Source organism: Triticum urartu, chromosome 6A, assembly GCF_056163025.1.
Source record: "Triticum urartu cultivar PI428250 chromosome 6A, HENAU_Tu73, whole genome shotgun sequence".
NCBI classification, from domain to species: domain Eukaryota; kingdom Viridiplantae; phylum Streptophyta; class Magnoliopsida; order Poales; family Poaceae; genus Triticum; species Triticum urartu.
Genome location: NC_141878.1, coordinates 262,010,288 through 262,028,356, shown reverse-complemented (window position 1 = coordinate 262,028,356; position 18,069 = coordinate 262,010,288).

Below are 18,069 nucleotides of genomic sequence, written 5' to 3'. Positions count from 1 at the left end.
GTTGACATGTGAGTCCCCCGCTTATGTTTCATGGATCAGGACAAGCTTTTTGTTCTAGTTGATGCAAATTTGATAAGAAGAGGCAATGCAGATCCATGGACTTGGTTGTGTGGGAAGCTTCCGGTGAGTTTTATTTCTATCATGTCTTGCATCCCTTTTATTTTTTAGTTATAATTGTTTTGCTGGAGTGAACATGTGTACTACAGAGTACCTATTTTAGATTTGTATGTTCCTAAGCTTTTGAGATTTTATGTATGATCTTTAGTACTGTAGTGCCATATGTGGTTGAATTGAATCTCTTGTCCACATGACCTGTTTGTAAACACTAATAAGTTGGCACTGACAGTGAAAGCATGTTAGTACTGAGGATTTAAATCTGTTAATTTAATGTTATTTTCCCTGTGTGTTGCATTGATTAATTAACTCCTTTTCCCTTGTTCGTAGAGTAAAACTCATGAGGACGTTGTCTTTTTTCGGATCTATAAAAGGCCAGTCCTGGAGATGTCGTCTCAAGTTCCCAAGATTTCATCTCTTCATGATGAGTTGAGAGATTCTCGTAGTGTTGAGGGTGCTGGTTATGTTCCCCTGGCCCTAGTGAGGCTAGTACTTCACAGAGGTAGGGTTTTGGTATTGATGTAGCTATTTCTGCATTGGAGCGCTTCGAGCATATTTTTATTAATGTGCGTTCTGAGCTGGGAAAGGTCCCAACTACAGTTGAGCGTCTAAGTTGTATTTATGGTATCCTTCCTAACGGTCATCAATTTAATGCTGATGAAGCAGTGGACTATATTGAGATGCAGAGAATGTTAATTGGTGATATGCGCGATGGTGCTGCTCAACTAATTCAGAGCTTGGTGCATCTATTGAACAACGTGAAGTGTTTCTAAACTATGTAAGACTCTCGCTGCAAGCTATTCGAAGAAGGTGTTGATGTTGTTATCAAGTAGATGGAAAAGGATGAGGCTGCGGCCAGGAGGGCTGGTGATGATACGGAGGCTAATATTTCTGATCACCATATGAATGATGTCGGTTTGGAGTCCCCTCTTCTTGAGGTGAGTCAGTCCTTGATATTTGCATTCTTACTAGGTTGTTCTGTTGTTAGTAATGTAGTTGAACTTGCTCCTGTTCATTTTTTATTTTTTATGCAGGTGACCAGTCATGGTGTTGAGGCTGCTATTGACTGTGGAGTTAATGATCCATCTACTAAAAAGAGCAAGGTTATTTTTATTTTTTATTGTGTTTATATAGATTCTTGGATTTTCATGCGCACCAGTGTGCCTTACATGTTCATTTTTCTATCCCACATCGTTAAGAATTGTAGGTGATATCTACCTTTGTCAGTGTAGTTTAACTTTTTTTGCGTTGTTGCTAATAAGAGCGTTGTTTTTGCTTTATTACTATGAATCATGATCCTATTGTTGGTGATGAGCCTTGTTCGCTCATCGGTGATGTTCCTTTAAATGTTAGTGACAGCAACATCAGTGATGTTGTTGCTGAAGCTGCTAAGGTTTGTTTTGTGTGCTTGCATTAATTTTATACGCACCTTTCGCCGTTGTTTCGTGTAGCTGTAACTGTTATCCTGTGCATCTCTTGTGGGTAGCTAGTTTTGCTCATTTTCTTCACTGTCTGAATTTTTGTTTTTTCAGATGGCTGATGTTGAGCGCGAGGCGGCCGTTACTGTTGGAGCAGATACTTGTGTTGTTCCATTTAGCAATGGTTGTGATGTTGTTGCCAAAGTTGCTGATGAGGATGTTGGTACTGCGAGCATACTTGATGCCAAATCTTCTGGTGTTGGTATTGCTGAGAATTATAATTTTTTTGATTTTCAAGATTTGCAGCCAGAAAATTTCCAGCCTAGAAGGCTTGACTACGGTGATGCATTGGAAGACGCTGACGTGTCTACGGTAGAGGAGGTGCCATCTAAGGATCATGATTTAATTCAGTCGATTTCTTATGGCCCCTTGACGCAGGAGGCACTCCTGTCGTCCCAGGATTTTGTATCTTCAGACCATGAAAGCACAACCATATTGGTGTCATCACTAAATCTTCCGTCATCAAACCCTGAAAGTGCAGGCATATTGCTGTCGTCACAGGATCTTCTGTCGTCAAACACTGAAAGTGCAGGTAAGGACTTGTAAATGAGGTGTACTTCTCATTTATGGCATGACGACCATGTTACCATGTAGGGCTTGAACTTTTTTTCTTTTTGTACAAGCAGAAGGTGCTAATGTTGCTAAGGTTGATTCGTTTTTCTTTGCTGTTACGAGGTTGCGCACGAACTGTGGGAAATGGTTACTGTGCGATTTTGCTTGTATCATTTTTGTCTCTCCCTTTCACTCATATGATTATTGTTGTCACTGCAGTAGTTTTAATTCCTCTCATCTTGTGTTTCCCCTAGTGAAAAGCCGACGTTCCAAAATAACGACTGCGATGCTAGTGTTGGTTCTGTAGCTAAAGCGTTCGTCCTCACTAGCATGCTCAACTCAGAAACTGCTTACGTTGTTTTATATTCTCTATGTGAGAAGTACAGAGACACTCACAAGTTGAGTGTTCCCAGATGGGTGACGGTCAGTGTTTTGCTTTGAACATAGGAGGATATGTTATTTTCTAACTTTTGTTCTTTTTGTACAACAAACCAAGATCCATAATGGAAATATTGATGCTAATGTGCGGCAGTGGTTCTCAAGATCAGGAATGATGGTTATGACCAAGTACGTGACTCATCCTGATGTTTGATGTTTTTGTTTGTGTATTGATGAAAGATGCAAGATCTTATGTATACTTATTGTACTCATGAACTAGAACTGTCATGTTTCGTGCAAGTTTGGAAGGTGGGAGTGAACTTGTGTAGCATGTTTTTTTCTTGTACTTAGGAATGATGCATGCTCTTTTTTGAAGCTGAACTTATTGTAGCAAGGAAGTCGAACTGATATGTCTCTTGCAAGTTTGGGCAGTCGAGATAAACTTGAGTAGCCTTTATTTTTTTGTATTGAGTTGCTTAATTAGAACTTATGATTGTCTGATCTGTTTCGATTTCTGAATTTCAATTTCCGTCTTTTTTATTGTTTTGGAGGTTGAATTTTTAGTTTCATTGTAAATTGTTAATTCCATTTTTTCTCTGCGATTTTTTTGTCAGCCTCTTTTCCCTACTTTTGATCCGCCGTCATTTGTGACTGCCATGAAGCCTGGTGAAGATGTTGGGCATTGGTTCTTGGTTGTTCTGAATTTGAGGTTCCGTCGTTTCGAGTGTCTTGACTTACTCCATGATGAAACCTGGAATGGTGTTTTTAGATTCTTGAGGACTATGATAGATAATATAAGAAGGCTTTGGAGGGAGTCTAGTGAGACAGGGCCAAACCATTCTCACTAACGCATGTTGTTGGTTTCTCCTGCAAAGTTCGTTCGTGTGCCACAACAGGAAAACACATGAGTATCCATTTTAACGAAATTTACTAGTTGTTTTTGTTGCTAGAATGCGTGGTTTTCCAATTTTTTGTTGTATTCCTGTATTTTAAATTTGTAATGTACCCTTTGTTTTTTCTTGTTAACAGGCATGATTGTGGCTTCTTTATGCTACAAAACTACAAGACCTATCATTGCCGGGAGGATGGTGTGATTGAATTGTTGGATTACACCCACGAAGACATTCTTGTCATTAGAAAGACTCTGCTGTATACCTGCACCACCAGCGATGTTTTTGATGTTGACTTCCGTGGTTTGTGTGGCATCGAACCTTGTATGTATGCATGACCTTTTGTCTTTCTTCCCAGATTTTTCCTCTTGACTAGTACTGTCATGAATTCTGTGTTTGAACTTACCCTTTTGTGCGCTCCTCCTTTTTTCGTTGCAGGTGAGTGGCCGGATCTTGGGGAGAATCACTACAAGATCTTTGGCAGCCAGTTCTCGGAGCTCGAGCGTTTGGCTATTGATTTGAGCCAGGGGCGTTCTCTTGAAAAGACAAAATCTGGTGTTATGAAGGGGGGTTGGGAGCTCTCAAAGGTTCTACGGCTGTCGGTCTAGAGAGCCCCTCTATACCCAAGAATCCCATTATGCAATTGATAGACAGTGAAGATGGAATGGGAAGAGTCACGAGGAGTGCTGCTGCCAAGGGTGTATTCCCCTTGCTGGAATAGTAGGCCATAGAGCCAGTGTTGCTAGGAAGGATGCTGCATTGAGGTCTTCCAATGTTACAAGCATGAAGCATGCACCCAAATCCCTGATTAAGTTTTGCTCCCCCATGCAATAGCTTCACCCTCGTAAATTCCTTCACCTGGACAAGGCTCGCCAGTTGTATAATCTATTGGTTAGTGATGAAGTACGTGAGAAGTATGCCAAGTGAGTATCTCTCATTGTGTTTCCTCTTCTTTTCTTCCTGTTGTTTTCTAACTGCTAAATAAATATGCCCTTAGCTGCTCATTTCATATATCTTGAACTGCTATGAATGCCTTATCTTCCTTTCCCTCCTTTGGTTATATGTGTGCTGCAGGACTATGTTCTCACTAATACCTCGGCCCAATGATAACGTAACTACCTTCACTAGCAATCGCATATGGGAAGTTTTTGCACCTAGACAACTAATGGAGGGTGATGTAATGGACTTCCTCATTCATGATTGGAAACGAGATCCCGAAAGAAATGTTGATTTCACATCTGGAAAAAGGATCTTGCCGAGTCCATATTTCATCACGGCAATGAATCAGATCATTTGTTTTTTGTGAAACAAGACAATGTATTGTTTTAGAAGTTTTAAAAATACATTCCTTATTGATCCTTTTCCCCTATCTATTTCTTTATGCGTTTTCACAGGTTGTGCTTGACTGTTTGTTTTACGGCGATGAAGAGAAAGAGTTTAATGTGGCGAGTGCAGCGAGAGATTTCAAGAGCTATGTTAAAGATGGGGAAGACTTGCTCACTGTCGACCTTGTGAGATCTACTAGCTGATTTTGGTTTTATTTGTTTGCTGTGATGTAGGTTTTTATTTTTGAATATTTAATATCTCTTTTGGTCATTTGTTTTTAGGTCATGATACCTCTATTCAAACCTATGGTTTTATCAAAGGATTTGAAAGTGAACCGTTTTTCCTTATATGTCATGAATTGGTACCGAGGTGCCATTGACATCCTCGACTCTTTACCATATGGGAAGAACCATCGTCCTTCAAAGAACACATATCACAAAGACTGCGATAAGATTCTGAGTGATATTGATTATCCCTTCTATATTAATATTTCCGCCATTTGTTTCTGCTTTTTTGAGACCTGAAATGTGTGGTTTCTTTTCTTTTTTTTGGTGTTCTTTAATTTACAGATCTCTATATTGGTGGATGTAATGAAGGCTGTGTAGGTTTGATGCTCAGTATAATGCAAGCAAGCGACCCAATTGGAAGGTTTTAGCAAAGAGACCAAGGTTTCTCAAGGTTCCCTTTCAAGGGTCGAATGAATGTGCCATTATGCTCTGAAGTTTGGGGGGACCTATGATGGTGAAAAGATCATCGAGAACATTAAAAATAACAATGTGGGTTCTAGTTCAGCTTTCACTTTCTATGTTTGGCTGATTGTCTTTTCCTTTTGTGTTTCATGATTTTTTATTATTTGTTTTACTATTTTGCAGCCGTGTATTGTTGATTGGAGTGCTGATCTCTATACGGTTGTATTCAACCCAAATAACCAGGTTTTGGTGACGGAGCTCCCCAAGGAGGTTCAGGCTTTGGCTCCTGGTGCATAGAAGAATTGATTATGATTTGCATAGTAAATGGGATACTTGTGTGATTTATGTCTTGAAAACATTGTAGGCTTTGTATGTGGGGTTTGGATGTCTTGTCAACTATGTAAGAACCATGATACTTTGTGATGTTTTTAGTGTGGCATAGCGTTTTACAAACTTTTTTCTGTGATGATAATGTGGTTGAATAGCTGCTTTGCTTGTGTCTGTTTTCTAGGGGATTTGTTTTGGTTAAGTTTTACTTGCACTGAAGACTTATACACTAGTTGAACTGAACACTTTTTCGGTGCACTGCGAGTTATTGCTCAAAAGTGAGACTTATTTTATATTCATCTGTCCCAACCTAGTTGAACTGAACACTTTATAGTTTTTGCACCCTCTTTCGTGTACTTACGGTATAGTGCTATGAGTACTAAATCATAATTTCATACAACGAAAGGCTTTGAAAATTGGTGGAACATTGGTATGTGGATATAGCGTGAGTCGACTGACCCTTCGTGGTTTTTGTAGAACTGATGTCGTATAATATGTTTGAACTGAATTTTTTTGTGATTGAGATTATTTACGATGAAATCGTTAGTTGAGCTCTAGCCAGATTTTATTTAAATAAGAAATTTAGCTGATTTGACAACTAATATTTGGTTGAACTTCTTGCATTTTAGTAGTTGAACTTCCAAAGTAAAAATTAATCCACTGGTTTAAATTAGCTACATTTAACAGATAGCTCTATTAAGTTCTCCGCTTTTTAAAGTATCATTGTTTTAGTAGAATATTTTTTATCCTTATTTCCGTGCTGCAGAGCTAAATTTATTTTATTTGAAATTAAAATTATTGCCTGCGAACGTGTATTTGAACTTTGGAAACTTTCTTGTAGTAATTTATATTTTTCCCACGCGCTCTGGTTTATTAAACGGGCCTTATGGGGTGGGGGTGTGAACAGTTTGCCGATGAGGGATGATTCCAAGGAGCAGGCGTATTTGTTCCTTTTCAGGGGCAAATGGCCCGTGTGCGCTACTGTGAACTGCTGGCTATGTGTGCGCTGTTAGTTCAGTCCCACCTCACCAGCCGGGGTGGCTCTGAAATGGTTTATAAGCATTGTCGTGGCTCATCTGTCAAACTCCTCTGAATTTTTACCTTCGCCTTTGATGCGGAGCATCCTACGATCATCCCCATGTACACTGCGTCTACTCTCCAAGCCCCAAGAGGACATAAGACGAGGCCTCAACTATACGCCATTGGATACAAGGTGAACTAACTCCTCTCTGAACCTTCACTTTCCACATGTGGGACATGGCTACTACCTCAAATCTATATGGTATGCATGACCAGGAACCAAGAGGGAGACCATGGAACAGCTAGGAGCATTGGACGAGAAGGCGAGGACACCAAGAACGAGGAACAAGAGGAAGAGCTGCCAATGAAGCTCCAACGAGCGAACGTCCGAACACAACGGACGACCGGCCACACCTCCCAGCGAGCGGACGTCCGGCCCCCACCGGACGACCGGCACATCTACACCCGAGCCAATTCAGCGGAAGACCGACGACACCGGACGACCGCCGGACGTCCGGTGCCACCTCAACCGAGCCAAAGTGAGAGGAAGTCCGGTCACTACCGGACGTCCGGAAGCCCACGAGCCACCGGACGACCGGTCCCCAGCGTACGTCCGGTACCTGTCTGCACACAGTAACGGGCCCGAGGCCCATGTATCCCTCTCCCACTTACCCCTTCGTGCGCCTATACTATGTATACTCCTCCACCTCCTCCTAGTTAGGGTTAGCGTTTTGATAGCTGATATTAGAGATAGATCCTCGCTCATCCACATCGGATCGACTCCACGAGAGAGACCGCGACCCCTCTATGGAGAAGATCCACGTTGGATTCAAGACCTCCTCACGGAGAAGACCATCAAGAGCTCCTCACGGAGAAGAACCGGTTACCTCGTGTATCGTCCCTTGTTGATCGTGGATCATGTATCTTCTTTTGTGTTCATGAATCTAGCACATGTGTGAACGTTCTTGTTGGTTTGAGTGATTCTCTTGTGTTTCCCCTCGTGTTATTCGTGTTCTTCGCAGGATCCGCTCCTTTCGTGAAAGATCGGCCATCTATGGTTCCACTCTACATCATCTTGGTATCATGAGCCATGTTGATCACGATTTCGGAGCCTCCCCTCTTAGTTTTCTTGCTTGATTTTGTTGTGTTCTTCCCTAATTTCGAAAATCCCCACCAAAAATAGCCCCAATTTTTTTTGTGATTTGTTGGTTTGATGATGTTTTGTTGATTTTGATCCATGGATTTGCTTGGTTTCGGGTGTATCTAGCATTTGCCTAAGGCTTCCACCACATCATCCGCTACACCACCTCCGACTTTCGCAACCTAACCCATATTGATCCCCATATCGTTTGTGGTTTCTTGAGCTGTGATTCGAGTCTCCTAAGGTGTTTTGGCTACTTAGGGACGGTTGCTTCTTCATCAACCACCACCACCACTTCCGCATAGGCTTGCCCACCATACACTTCCGCCCCCCCCCCAACTTAACCCAATTTTGTTTGAGTTGTGAGTTGTGTCTCCTAAGGTGTTTCGGCTACTTAGGGATGGTGACGTTCAACTCTGACTCACATAACCCCATACCCTCCACTTCTGCATTGCCTACTTGCATAACCCATCATTGCATTTGCACAATCCCATTGAGCTTCCACAACACCACCACCGCATTTCGCTACCGCCATTTGACATTTGTCATTTGAGATTTTGAGTTCGCGTTTTTTTCCGTTTCCTATGGTGTTTCGGCTACTTAGGGATGAGTCACCATCATCTTGGTATCTACATCAAGAACACCGCGACTCATCATCTCCAAGGACGGTGACCTCCATATCATCTTGGTATCGTGGTATCCCTCCATTGTATATTCCCTTGCCATTGCATTGATAACCCCTAGCCTATTTTGCGTTACTTGCCTATCGAGACTAGCCATTTGAGTATTGCCGGCAACGTTACTTGTGCCCATTAGTGATCTACACCTTCCATTGCATACATACCATATCATATTGGTATCATATCATCCATTGTGCCGCAAGTTTGTTCCCACATATATACGATTGCTATCCTGGTTTGTGCATTGTGCAAAAGTGGCCATACAGAAAAAATAAGCTTCTAAGCAAAAGAGAAAGAGCAAAGAAGCTTGTAAGCAAGTGCCATATCAACATACTGTTGGGGAACGTTGCAGAAAACAAAAATTTTCCTACTCGTTTCACCAAGATCCATCTAGGAGTTCATCTAGCAACGAGTGATTAGATGCATCTACATACCTTTGTAGATCGCGAGCGGAAGCGTTCGAAGAACGGGGTTGATGTAGTCAAACACGACGTGATTCAAATCACCGGAGATCCTAGCACCGAACGGATGGTACCTCCGTGTTCAACACACGTACGGAGCGGATGACGTCTCCTCCTTTCTCGATCCAGCAAGGGGGGAGGAGAGGTTGATGAAGATCCAGCAGCACGACGGCGTGGTGGTGGATGCAGGGCGTCACAGTAGCAGGGCTTCGCCATGTACTACGAGGGAGAGATGTAACAGGGGAGAGGGAAGCACCAAAGGCTGAGGTATGAAGTCCTCCCTCTCCTCAACTATATATAGGAGGGCCAAGGGGGGTGGTGCGCCAGCCTAGGAGATCCAATCTCCTAGGTGCAGCAACCAAGGGGAGGTTTCCCTCCCCCCCAAGGCACCTAGAGGTGCCTTCCACCATTGGGACTCTTCCCTTAAGTGGAACCCTAGGCGCATGGGCTTTTGGGGCTGGTGCCCTTGGCCCATCTAGGCCAAGGCGCACCCCCTACAGCCCACGTGCCCCCCCGGGACAGGTGGCCCCACCCGGTGGGCCCCCGGGACCCCTCCGGTGGTCCCGATACAATACCGATAACCCCGAAACTTGTCCCGATGGCCGAAACAGCACTTCCCATATATAATTCTTTACCTCCGGACCATTTCGGAACTCCTCGTGACGTCCGGGATCTCATCCGGGACTCCGAACAACATTCGGGTTACTGCATACACATATCTTCACAACCCTAGCGTCACCTAACCTTAAGTGTGTAGACCCTACGGGTTCGGGAGACATGCAGACATGACCGGGACGACTCTCCGGTCAATAACCAACAGCGGGATCTGGATAACCATGTTGGCTCCCACATGCTCCACGATGATCTCATCGGATGAACCACGATGTCAAGGATTAAACAACCCCGTATACAATTCCCTTTGTCAATCGGTATGTTACTTGCCTGAGACTCGATCGTCGGTATCCCAATACCTTGTTCAGTCTCGTTACCGGCAAGTCACTTTACTCGTACCGTAATGCATGATCCCGTGATCAACCACTTGGTCACCTTGAGCTCATAATGATGATGCATTACCGAGTGGGCCCAGTGATACCTCTCCGTTATATGGAGTGACAAATCCCAGTCTCGATCCGTGTCAACCCAACAGACACTTTCGGAAATACCTGTAGTGCACCTTTATAGTCACCCAGTTACGTTGTGACGTTTGATACACCCAAAGCACTCTTACGGTATCCGGGAGTTACACGATCTCATGGTCAAAGGAAAAGATACTTGACATTGGAAAAGCTCTAGCAAACGAACTACACGATCTTGTGCTATGCTTAGGATTAGGTCTTGTCCATCACATCATTCTCCTAATGATGTGATCCCGTTATCAATGACATCCAATTTCCATAGCCAGGAAACCATGACTATCTGTTGATCAACGAGCTAGTCAACTAGAGGCTTACTAGGGACATATTATGGTCTATGTATTCACACGTGTATTACGATTTCCGGATAATACAGTTATAGCATGAATAAAGACAATTATCATGAACAAAGAAATATAATAATAATACTTTTATTATTGCCTCTAGGGCATATTTCCAACAGTCTCCCACTTGCACTAGAGTCAATAATCTACTTACATTGTGATGAATCGAACACCCATGGAATTCTGGTGTTGATCATGTTTTGCCCTAGGGAGAGGTTTAGTCAACGGATCTGCTATATTCAGGTCCGTATGTACTTTACAAATCTCTATGTCTCCATCTTGAACATTTTCACAAATGGAGTTGAAGCGACGCTTGATGTGCCTTGTCTTCTTGTGAAACCTGGGCTCCTTGGCAAGTGCAATAGCCCCAGTGTTGTCACAAAAGAGTTTGATTGGCCCCGACGCATTGGGTATGACTCCTAGGTCGGTGATGAACTCCTTCACCCATATTGCTTCATGTGCTGCCTCCGAGGCTGCCATGTACTCCGCTTCACATGTAGATCCCGCCACGACGCTCTGCTTGCAGCTGCACCAGCTCACTGCTCCACCATTCAACATATACACATATCCGGTTTGTGACTTAGAGTCATCCAGATCTGTGTCGAAGCTAGCGTCGACGTAACCCTTTACAATGAGCTCTTCGTCACCTCCATAAATGAGAAACATTTCCTTAGTCCTTTTCAGGTACTTCAGGATATTCTTGACCGCTGTCCAGTGTTCCTTGCCGGGATAACTTTGGTACCTTCCTACCAAACTTACGGCAAGGTTTACATCAGGTCTGGTACACAGCATGGCATACATAATAGAACCTATGGCTGAGGCATAGGGGATGACACTCATCTCTTCTATATCTTCTGCCGTGGTCGGGCATTGAGCCGAGCTCAATTTCATACCTTGCAAAACAGGCAAGAGCCCTTTCTTGGACTGATCCATTTTGAACTTCTTCAAAATCTTATCAAGGTACGTGCTTTGTGAAAGACCTATGAGGCGTCTCGATCTATCCCTATAGATCTTGATGCCTAATATATAAGCAGCTTCTCCAAGGTCCTTCATTGAAAAACTCTTATTCAAGTAGGCCTTGATGTTGTCCAAGAGTTCTATATCATTTCCCATCAAAAGTATGTCATCTACATATAGTATGAGGAATGCTACAGAGCTCCCACTCACTTTCTTGTAAACGAAGGCTTCTCCATAAGTCTGCGTAAACCCAAACGCTTTGATCATCTCATCAAAGCGAATGTTCCAACTCCGAGATGCTTGCACCAGCCCATAAATCGAGCGTTGGAGCTTGCACACCTTGTCAGCATTCTTAGGATCGACAAAACCTTCCGGCTGCATCATATACAATTCTTCCTTAAGGAAATCATTAAGGAATGCTGTTTTGACGTCCATTTGCCATATTTCATAATCGTAGAATGCGGCAATTGCTAACATGATTCGGACGGACTTTAGCTTCGCTACCGGTGAGAAAGTCTCATCGTAGTCAACCCCTTGAACTTGTCGATAACCCTTAGCGACAAGCCGAGCTTTATAGATGGTCACATTACCATCCGCGTCTGTCTTCTTCTTAAAGATCCATTTATTTTCTATGGCTCGCCGTTCAACGGGCAAGTCAGTCAAAGTCCATACTTCGTTTTCATACATGGATCCTATCTCGGATTTCATGGCTTCTAGCCATTTGTCGGAATCCGGTCCCGCCATCGCTTCTTCATAGTTCGAAGGTTCACCGTTGTCTAACAACATGATTTCCAAGACAGGGTTGCCGTACCACTCTGGTGCGGAACGTGTTCTTGTGGACCTTCGAATTTCAGTAGGAGCTTGATCAGAAGTATCTTGATCATCATGAATAACTTCCTCTCTAGTCGGTGCAGGCACCTCAGGAACATTTTCTTGAGTTGTGCCATTTGCCGGTTCAAGAGGCAATACTTCATCAAGTTCTACTTTCCTCCCACTTACTTCTTTCGAGAGAAACTCTTTCTCTAGAAAGGATCCATTCCTGGCAATAAAGATCTTGCCTTCGGATCTGAGGTAGAAGGTATACCCAGCAGTTTCTTTAGGGTATCCTATGAAGACGCATTTTTCCGACTTGGGTTCGAGCTTTTCAGGTTGAAGTTTCCTGACATAAGCATCGCATCCCCAAACTTTTAGAAACGACAGCTTAGGTTTCTTCCCAAACCATAATTCATACGGTGTCGTCTCAACGGATTTCGACGGAGCCCTATTTAAAGTGAATGCGGCAGTCTCTAAAGCATAGCCCCAAAAAGATAGCGGTAAATCGGTAAGAGACATCATAGATCGTACCATATCTAATAGAGTGCGATTATGACGTTCGGACACACCATTACGCTGAGGTGTTCCAGGCGGCGTGAGTTGTGAAACTATTCCATATTTTCTTAAGTGTGTGCCAAATTCGTGACTCAAGTATTCTCCTCCACGATCTGATCGTAGAAACTTGATTTTCCTGTCACGTTGATTCTCAACCTCACTCTGAAATTCCTTGAACTTTTCAAAGGTTTCAGACTTGTGTTTCATTAAGTAGACATACCCATATCTACTCAAGTCATCAGTGAGGGTGAGAACATAACGATAGCCACCGCGAGCCTCAACACTCATTGGACCGCACACATCAGTATGTATGATTTCCAATAAGTTGGTTGCTCGCTCCATTATTCCTGAGAACGGAGTCTTGGTCATTTTTCCCATGAGGCATGGTTCGCACGTGTCAAATGATTCATAATCAAGAGACTCTAAAAGTCCATCTGCATGGAGCTTCTTCATGCGTTTGACACCTATGTGACCAAGGCCGCAGTGCCACAAGTATGTGGGACTATCATTATCAACCTTACATCTTTTGGTACTCACACTATGAATATGTGTATGTAGCGACCTGACCTGAATGGATCACGTCTACTGTGCTACGGTGTCATCCCTGGATCAGTAATGCTGACACCACACAGTACATCGAGGTTTTATAGCAGAGTTGCAATCACACACTTATTACATCGATGGCTCAAAAAGAACTTATTACAATAAATATGACTTAAGGCCATATTTTAAAGATAACAGCGGAAGACTTGGAAGATAAATGGGTCCATCAACTCCAGCGGCATCACTGAGTATAGAACCACGACCTAAACGCACCTCAATCGTCGTCTGAAAAGTCTGCAACATTAACGTTGCAGCCCGAAAACGGGTCAGCACATGGAATATGCTGGCAAAGTAACACATAGAGAGTAATGGAATGAAACAGCTATACTACATGCATATATGGCTGGTGGAAAGCTCTATGGTTACAGTTTTGCATAAAGCCAATTTTTCCCTACTGCAAAGGAATAAATTTATTTAACTATCATGGTGGTTGTGAAACATTGAGAATGGTTGACAGCATTCTCAATCCCAATTAAAAGTAATTAAAACCCAATAACATTAATTAGAAGTAACATGTTGAGATTCACAATGATATTCAAGTACTAGATACTCAAGTTGTCCATAACCGGGGACACGGCTAATCATGATTAGTTTGTTACTCTGCAGAGGTTTGCGCACTTTTCCCCACATGACTCGATCGCCTCCGTTTGTTTTCTCGCACTACATGGTGTTTGAGATACGGATGACCGAGACATAGTCTTTCAGAAGCACTAGCCCCTTACATGTGGGGTAGACCGGTACACCTACATCCCCTACATCTGCTAGTCCACCCCGTAAGAGTTCGCACAACTTAGTCAACTATGCCAGAGCCCATAGTAGCATGTGGCTGCACACGGAAGTTTCTAGCATGAAAGATCTTATGATCCCTTTGAGCCTGGGTGGCGGTCCAAAAAAAACAGGCAAGTCCTGATAGACATCAGGTGCCTCAATCCACCCAGATGTGTGTTTAAGTTGCCACCTTAGATAAACCATTAAAATTATCAATCTCACATCTGTCATGGATATCACTCACCCAATCCACGTCTACTAGCATAGCATGGCAATATAAGCAAACGTAGAGTAACTCCCAAAGGTTTCATAATAATACAGGTAATAGGTACTACCTCATCTACTTCCCATCCCACAATTTAATTAGATCCTAATCATGCAATGTGAGAGGATTGATCTAATGCAATAAAACTGGGTTGTAGAAAAGGTATGATCAAAGTGTTACTTGCCTTGCTGATGATCCGCGAGTCCTAGGGTTTCGAAGTAACAAGCGGCGCAATCCGGGTAATCTATCGCAGACAAACAACAAGCATACAATAAGTACTCATCTAATGCACGGGTAAAACTCGAACAAGAGAACGAACCAGGTAGTTCAACTTAAGAACTCCGGTTGCAAGAAAGAACGAAAAACAAACGGCGGAAGAAAACAACTCGGTTCTAGCAAGTTGAAACTAGGTCGAAATTTTACTGTAGCAAAAACTTGTTCAAGTTGATTAGACGGAATGGCGGTTTCGAGACGAAACTCCAGGCGCTTGAATCACCTGATTCTGATAAACGAGCGAAAAGATAGACTAGGAAGAAGATCGGATCTGAGATCGCGATCGCGGAATAAATCCGACGAAAAGAAAAAGAAGAACGGTTAAACGAACGGACGTCGTTAACCTAGAAGAATCCGGTGATCACGTTCGTTAGGACGAACGGTCCGGCGAACGGTCCAAGGCAACTAAATCGGAGAAGAAAAACGAATCCGGTCTAGGGTTTCGGAGAAGAAAAACCGATCGAAAAACTGATCTAGAAAACCGGAACGGTTTAGAGAAGAAAAGAATCGGAACGATTAGAAGAAAACGATCCGAGAAAAAGAATAGATGTAGCGCGGGGCAACCTTGGCGAGGTCTCCGGTGAGGGGCTCAGGCGGCGTCGGCGTAGGGCGGCGGCGTGGGCAAGGTGCGGCGGCGGCGCGGGTGTGGGGCGGCGGTGGTAAGGTGCGGCGGCGGCGCGGGTGTGGGGTGGCGGCGCGGGTGAGGCGGCGCGGCGGCGGTGACGCAGGGCGCGGTGTGATGCGGCGCGGCGGCGGTAAGGTGCGGCGGCGGCGTGGGGTGTGGGGCGGCGGCCTTTGGCCCGGCTGGGCCTTGGCCTGGCCGGCCTTGGTTCAGTTTTTTTTTTATAAACGGTTCAGCGCGCAGAGAAAAAAAAAGGATCTAAACGAACTCCGAAAAATCTAAAGTAAATTTTCCCCGACTCCTAAAAATGAGCCGAACAAAATGAACTTTTCTCCGGACCTAAAATGCAATTTTTGAAAACGCGCATTTTTCCCTATCCAAATAAAATGCAAATAAACACCGGAAAGCAAAATTGATCTATTTATTATATCTTCATTTTTCCTAAATTTGGGAAAGTCATATTATTCCCTCTCTCATATATTTTGACACCGGAAAATTTATTGAAGATAAAATAAATAAATCAAATGATCCTATTTTTCAAAATTCGAGAAAACTCTCAAATATGAAAATAACGAAATCTCCAACTCTCTCCGAGGGTCCTTGAGTTGCGTGAAATTTCTAGGATCAACCAAATGCAAGAAAATATGATATGCATATGATCTAGTGTATAACATTCCAAATTGAAAATTTGGGATGTTACAGTGTAGTAATACGCTCGAGATTCATTAAGAATAAACCATTGACTATCGGAGCATGACCATAAAACATATCTCTCATATAAATAGAACAACCATTATTCTCGGATTTAAATGAGTAGCCATCTCGTATTAAACGAGATCCTGATACAATGTTCATGCTCAAACATGGCACTAAATAACAATTATTGAGGTTTATAACTAATCCCGTAGGTAAATGTAGAGGTAGCATGCCGACGGCGATCACATCGACCTTGGAACCATTCCCGACGCGCATCGTCACCTCGTCCTTCGCCAGTCTCCGTTTATTCCGCAGCTCCTGCTGTGAGTTACAAATATGAGCAACGACACCGGTATCAAATACCCGGGAGTTACTACAAGCACTGGTAAGGTACACATCAATTACATGTATATCAAATATACCTTTGGTGTTGCCGACCTTCTTGTCCGCTAAGTATTGCGGCAGTTCCGCTTCCAGTGACCCTTCCCTTTGCAATAAAAGCACTCTGTCTCAGGCTTGGGTCCATTCTTTGACTTCTTCCCGACAGCTTGCTTGCCGGGCGCAGCAACTTCCTTGCCGTCCTTCTTGAAGTTCTTTTTACCCTTGACCTTCTTGAACTTAGTGGTTTTATTCATCATCAACACTTGATGTTCCTTCTTGACTTCTACCTCTGCTGATTTCAGCACAGCAAATACTTCAGGAATGGTCTTTACCATCCCCTGCATATTGATGTTCATCACAAAGCTCTTGTAGCTTGGTGGAAGCGACTGGAGGATTCTGTCAATGACCGCGTCATCCGGGAGATTAACTCCCAGCTGAGTCAAGCGGTTATGTAACCCAGACATAGTGAGTATGTGCTCACTGACAGAACTATTTTCCTCCATCTTCCAGCTAAAGAACTTATCGGAGACTTCATATCTCTCGATCCGGGCATGAGCTTGAAAAACCATTTTTAGCTCTTCGAACATCTCATATGCTCCATGTCTCTCAAAACGCTTTTGGAGCCCCGGCTCTAAGCTGTAAAGCATGCCGCACTGAACGAGGGAGTAGTCATCAGTACGTGTCTGCCAAGCGTTCATAGCGTCTTGGTTCTGTGGGACGGGTGGATCACCTAGCGGTGCTTGCACGACATAATCTTTCTTGGCAGCTATGAGGATGATCCACAGGTTCCGGACCCAGTCCGTATAGTTGCTGCCATCGTCTTTCAGCTTGGTTTTCTCTAGGCACGCATTGAAATTGAAAACGACGTTGGCCATTTGATCTACAAGACATATTGTAAAGATTTTAGACTAAGTTCATGATAATTAAGTTCATCTAATCAAATTATTAATGAACTCCCACTCAGATTAGACATCCCTCTAGTCATCTAAGTGTTACACGATCCGAGTCAACTAGGCCGTGTCCGATTAACACGTGAGACGGACTAGTCATCGCCGGTGAACATCTTCATGTTGATCGTATCTTCCATACGACTCGTGTTCGACCTTTCGGTCTCTGTGTTCCGAGGCCATGTCTGTACATGCTAGGCTCATCAAGTTAACCCTAAGTGTTTTTGCATGTGAAAAACTGTCTTACACCCGTTGTATGTGAACGTAAGGATCTATCACACCCGATTAACACGTGGTGCTTCGAAACGAAGAACTGTAGCAACGGTCATTCATCACAACTTTGGCCATATCATATCACAAAGCACTTGCTGCAAAAACAAGTTAGACGTCCTCTAATTGTTGTTGCAGATTTTACGTGGCTGAAGTAGGGTTCTAACAAGAATGTTTTCTTACCTACGTGAAAGCCACAACGTGATTTGTCAACTTCTATTTACCCTTCATAAGGACCCTGTTCATCGAATCTGCTCCAACTAAAGTAGGAGAGACAGACACCCGCCAGCCACCTTATGCAACTTGTGCATGTTAGTCGGTGGAACCGGTCTCACGTAAGCATACGTGTAATGTTGGTCCGGGCCGCTTCATCCCACAATACCGTT